Genomic DNA, 5629 nt, shown 5'->3' with positions numbered 1-5629 from the left:
GCATTGTGGTTTTGATTTGCATTTCTCTGATGGCCAGTGATGATGAGCATTTTTTCATGTGTCTGTTGGCTGTATGAATGTCTTCTTTTGAGAAATGTCTGTTCATATCCTTTGCCCACTTTTTGATGGGGTAGTTTGTTTTTTTCTTGTAAATTTGTTTGAGTTCTTTGTAGGTTCTGGATATTAGCCCTTTGTCAGATGAGTAGATTGCAAAACTTTTCTCCCATTCTGTAGGTTGCCTGTTCACTCTGATGGTAGCTTCTTTTGCTGTGCAGAAGCTCTTTAGTTTAATTAGACCCCATTTGTCAATTTTGGCTTTTGCTGCCGTTGCTTTTGGTGTTTTAGACATGAAGTCCTTGCCCATGCCTATGTCCGGAATGGTACTACCTAGGTTTTCTTCTAGGGTTTTTATGGTATTAGGTCTAACATTTAAGTCTCTAATCCATCTTAAATTAATTTTCGTATAAGGAATAAGGAAAGGATCCAGTTTCAGCTTTCTACTTATGGCTAGCCAATTTTCCCAGCACCATTTATTAAATAGGGAATCCTTTCCCCATTTCTTGTTTCTCTCAGGTTTGTCAAAGATCAGATGGCTGTAGATGTGTGGCATTATTTCTGAGGACCCTGTTCTGTTCCATTGGTCTATATCTCTGTTTTGGTACCAGTACCATGCTGTTTTGGTTACTGTAGCCTTGTAATATAGTTTGAAGTCAGGTAGCGTGATGCCTCCAGCTTTGTTCTTTTGACTTAGGATTGTCTTGGAAATGCGGGCTCTTTTTTGGTTCCATATGAACTTTAAAGCAGTTTTTTCCAATTCTGTGAGGAAAGTCATTGGTAGCTTAATGGGGATGGCATTGAATCTATAAATTACCTTGGACACTATGGCCATTTTCACAATATTGATTCTTCCTATCCATGAGTATGGTATGTTCTTCCATTTGTGTCCTCTTTTATTTCACTGAGCAGTGGTTTGTAGTTCTCCTTGAAGAGGTCCTTTACATCCCTTGTAAGTTGGATTCCTAGGTATTTTATTCTCTTTGAAGCAATTGTGATTGGAAGTTCATTCATGATTTGGCTCTCTGTCTGTTACTGGTGTATAAAAATGCTTGTGATTTTTGCACATTAATTTTGTATCCTGAGACTTTGCTGAAGTTGCTTATCAGCTTAAGGAGATTTAGGGCTGAGACAATGGGGTTTTCTAAATATACAATCATGTCATCTGCAAACAGGGACAATTTGACTTCTTCTTTTCCTAACTGAATACCCTTGATTTCTTTCTCTTGCCTGATTGCCCTAGCCAGAACTTCCAACACTATGTTGAATAGGAGTGGTGAGAGAGGGCATCCCTGTCTTGTGCCAGTTTTCAAAGGGAATGCTTCCAGTTTTTGCCCATTCAGTATGATATTGGCTGTGGGTTTGTCATAAATAGCTCTTATTATTTTGAGGTACGTTCCATCAATACCGAATTTATTGAGAGTTGTTAGCATGAAGGGCTGTTGAATTTTGTCAAAGGCCTTTTCTGCATCTATTGAGATAATCATGTGGTTCTTGTCTTTGGTTCTGTTTATATGCTGGATTACGTTTATTGATTTGCGAATGTTGAACCAGCCTTGCATCCCAGGGATGAAGCCCACTTGATCATGGTGGATAAGCTTTTTGATGTGCTGCTGAATCCGGTTTGCCAGTATTTTATTGAGGATTTTTGCATCGATGTTCATCAGGGATATTGGTCTAAAATTCTTTTTTTGTTGTGTCTCTGCCAGGCTTTGGTATCAGGATGATGCTGGCCTCATAAAATGAGTTAGGGAGGATTCCCTCTTTTTCTATTGATTGGAATAGTTTCAGAAGGAATGGTACCAGCTCCTCCTTGTACCTCTGGTAGAATTCAGCTGTGAATCCATCTGGTCCTGGACTTTTTTTGGTTGGTAGGCTATTAATTATTGCCTCAATTTCAGAGCCTGCTATTGGTCTATTCAGGAATTCAACTTCTTCCTGGTTTAGTCTTGGAAGAGTGTAAGTGTCCAGGAAATTATCCATTTCTTCTAGATTTTCTAGTTGATTTGCATAGAGGTGATTATAGTATTCTCTGATGATAGTTTGTATTTCTGTGGGGTCAGTGATGATATCCCCTTTATCATTTTTTATTGCGTCTACTTGATTCTTCTCTCTTTTCTTCTTTATTAGTCTTGCTAGCAGTCTGTCAATTTTGTTGATCTTTTCAAAAAACCAAGTCCTGGATTCATTGATTTTTTGGAGGGTTTTTTGTGTCTCTATCTCCTTCAGTTCTGCTCTGATCTTAGTTATTTCTTGCCTTCTGCTAGCTTTTGAATGTGTTTGCTCTTGCCTCTCTAGTTCTTTTAATTGTGATGTTAGAGTGTCCATTTTAGATCTTTCCAGCTTTCTCTTGTGGGCATTTAGTGCTATCAATTTCCCTCTACACACTGCTTTAAATGTGTCCCAGAGATTCTGGTATGTTGTATCTTTGTTCTCATTGGTTTCAAAGAACATCTTTATTTCTGCCTTCATTTCGTTATGTATCCAGTAGTCATTCAGGAGCAGGTTGTTCAGTTTCCATGTAGTTGAGTGGTTTTGATTGAGTTTCTTAGTCCTGAGTTCTAGCTTGATTGCTCTGTGGTCTGAGAGACAGTTTTTTATAATTTCTGTTCTTGTACATTTGCTGAGGAGTGCTTTACTTCCAATTATGTGGTCAATTTTGGAATAAGTACAATGTGGTGCTGAGAAGAATGTATATTCTGTTGATTTGGGGTGGAGAGTTCTATAGATGTCTATTACGTCCGCTTGGTGCAGAGATGAGTTCAATTCCTGGATATCCTTGTTAACTTTCTGTCTCGTTGATCTGTCTAATGTTGGCAGTGGGGTGTTGAAGTCTCCCATTATTATTTTATCAGAGTCTAAGTCTCTTTATAAGTCTCTAAGGACTTGCTTTATGAATCTGGGTGCTCCTGTATTGGATGCATATATATTTAGGATAGCTAGCTCTTCCTGTTGAATTGATCCCTTTACCATTATGTAATGGCCTTCTTTGTCTCTTTTAATCTTTGATGGTTTAAAGTCTGTTTTATCAGAGACTAGGATTGCAACCCCTGCTTTTTTTTGTTCTCCATTTGCTTGGTAGATCTTCCTCCATCCCTTTATTTTGAGCCTATGTATGTCTCTGCATGTGAGATGGGTCTCCTGAATACAGCAGACTGATGAGTCTTGACTCTTTATCCAGTTTGCCAGTCTGTGTCTTTTAATTGGAGCATTTAGTCCATTTACATTTAAGGTTAATATTGTTATGTGTGAACTTGATCCTGCCATTATGATATTAACTGGTTATTTTGCTCGCTAGTTGATGCAGTTTCTTGCTCGCCTCGATGGTCTTTACATTTTGGCATGTTTTTGCAATGGCTGGTACCAGTTGTTCCCTTCCATGTCTAGTGCTTCCTTCAGGGTCTCTTGTAAGGCAGGCCTGGTGGTGACAAAATCTCTAAGCATTTGCTTATCTGTAAAGGATTTTATTTCTCCTTCACTTATGAAACTTAGTTTGGCTGGATATGAAATTCTGGGTTTAAAATTCTTTTCTTTAAGAATGTTGAATTTTGCCCCCCACTCTCTTCTGGCTTGGAGAGTTTCTGCCGAGAGATCTGCTGTTAGTCTGATGGGCTTCCCTTTGTGGGTAACCCGACCTTTCTCTCTGGCTGCCCTTAAGATTTTTTCCTTCATTTCAACTTTGGTGAATCTGGCAATTCTGTGTCTTGGAGTTGCTCTTCTCGAGGAGTATCTTTGTGGCTTTCTCTGTATTTCCTGAATTTGAATGTTGGCCTGCCCTACTAGGTTGGGGAAGTTCTCCTGGATGATATCTGGAAGAGTGTTTTCCAACTTGGTTCCATTTTCCCCCTCACTTTCAGGCACGCCAATGAGACGTAGATTTGGTCTTTTCACATAATTCCGTATTTCTTAGAGGCTTTGTTCATTTCTTTTTACTCTTTTTTCTCTACACTTCTCTTCTTGCTTCATTTCATTCATTTGATCTTCAATCACTGATACTCTGTCTTCCAGATGATTGAGTCAGTTACTGAAGCTTGTGCATTTGTCATGTAGTTCTCGTGTCATGGTTTTCATCTCTATCAGTTCTTTTAGGGACTTCTCTACATTGGTTATTCTAGTTAGCCATTTGTCAAATCTTTTTTCAAGGTGTTTAGATTCTTTGCGCTGGTTACGTAGTTCCTCCTTTAGCTCTGAGAAGTTTGATCGACTGAAGCCTTCTTCTCTCAACTCGTCAAAGTCATTCTCCATCCAGCTTTGTTCCGCTGCTGTCGATGAGCTGCATTCTTTTGGAGGGGGAAATGTGCTCTGATTTTTTGAATTTCCAGCTTTTCTGCACTGCTTTTTCCCTATCTTTTTGGTTTTATCTGCCTTTGGTCTTTGATGTTGGTGACGTACTGATGGGGTTTTGGTGTGGGTGTCCTTTCTGTTTGTTAGTTTTCCTTCTAACAATCAGGACCCTCAGCTGTAGGTCTGTTGGAGTTTGCTTGAGGTCCACTCCAGACCCTGTTTTCCTGGGTATCCGCAGTGGAGGCTGCAGAAGATAGAATATTGCTGAACAGTAAGTGTTGCTGTCTGATTCTTGCTCTGGAAGCTTCGTCTCAGGGGTGTACCCAGCCGTGTGAGGTGTGAGGTTTCGGTCTGCCCCTAGTGGGTGATGTCTCCCAATTAGGTTACTCAGGGGTCAAGGACCCACTTGAGCAGGCAGTCTGTCTGTTCTCAGATCTCAACCTCCATGTTGGGGGATCCACTGCTCTCTTCAAAGCTGTCAGACAGGGACATTTACCTCTGCCAAGGTTTCCGCTGCTTTTTGTTTAGCTATGCCCTGTGCCCAGAGGTGGAGTCTACAGAGGCAGGCAGGACTCCTTGAGCTGTGGTGGGCATCACCCAATTCGGGCTTCCCAGCGACTTTTTTTTACCTACTTAAGCCTCAGCAATGGTGGGCGCCCCTCCCCCAGCCTCAATGCCGCCTTGCAGTTAGATCTCAGACTGCTGTGCTAGCAATGAGGGAGGCTCCGTGGGCGTGTGACCCTCTGGGTCAGGTGTGGGATATAATCTCCTGGTGTGCCGTTTGCTAAGACCCTTGGTAAAGTGCAGTATTAGGGTGGGAGTTACCCGATTTTCCAGGTGTTGTGTGTCTCAATTTCCTTTGGCTAGGAAAGGAATTCCCTTCCCCCTGTGCTTCCCAGGTAAGGCAATGCCTCGCCCTGTTTCAGCTCTTGCTGGTCGGGCTGTACCCGCAGACCAGCACCAACTGTCCGACACACCCCAGTGAGATGAACCCGTTACCTCAGTTGAAAATGCAGAAATCACACATCTTCTGTGTCACTCACACTGGGAGCTGGAGGCTGGAGCTGTTCCTATTCGGCCATTTTCGCATTCACTCTTTTATTTTTGTAGAAAGTGTTGCTCTGTTGCCCCATGTGGTCTCAAACTCCTAAGCTCAAGCAATCCTCCTGCCTCAGCATCCCAAAGTGCTGGGATTACAGGCGTGGGAACCCGCACCCAGCCACGATTTTCAATATTATCAAATACCTGGGAAGGAAGTGAACAAAAGATGAGCAGGCCTTCTTTGGTGAAA

Source organism: Piliocolobus tephrosceles, chromosome 12, assembly GCF_002776525.5.
Source record: "Piliocolobus tephrosceles isolate RC106 chromosome 12, ASM277652v3, whole genome shotgun sequence".
NCBI classification, from domain to species: Eukaryota; Metazoa; Chordata; class Mammalia; order Primates; family Cercopithecidae; genus Piliocolobus; species Piliocolobus tephrosceles.
The sequence above is the reverse complement of the archived record's forward strand: the minus strand, read 5'-3'. Positions refer to the sequence as shown.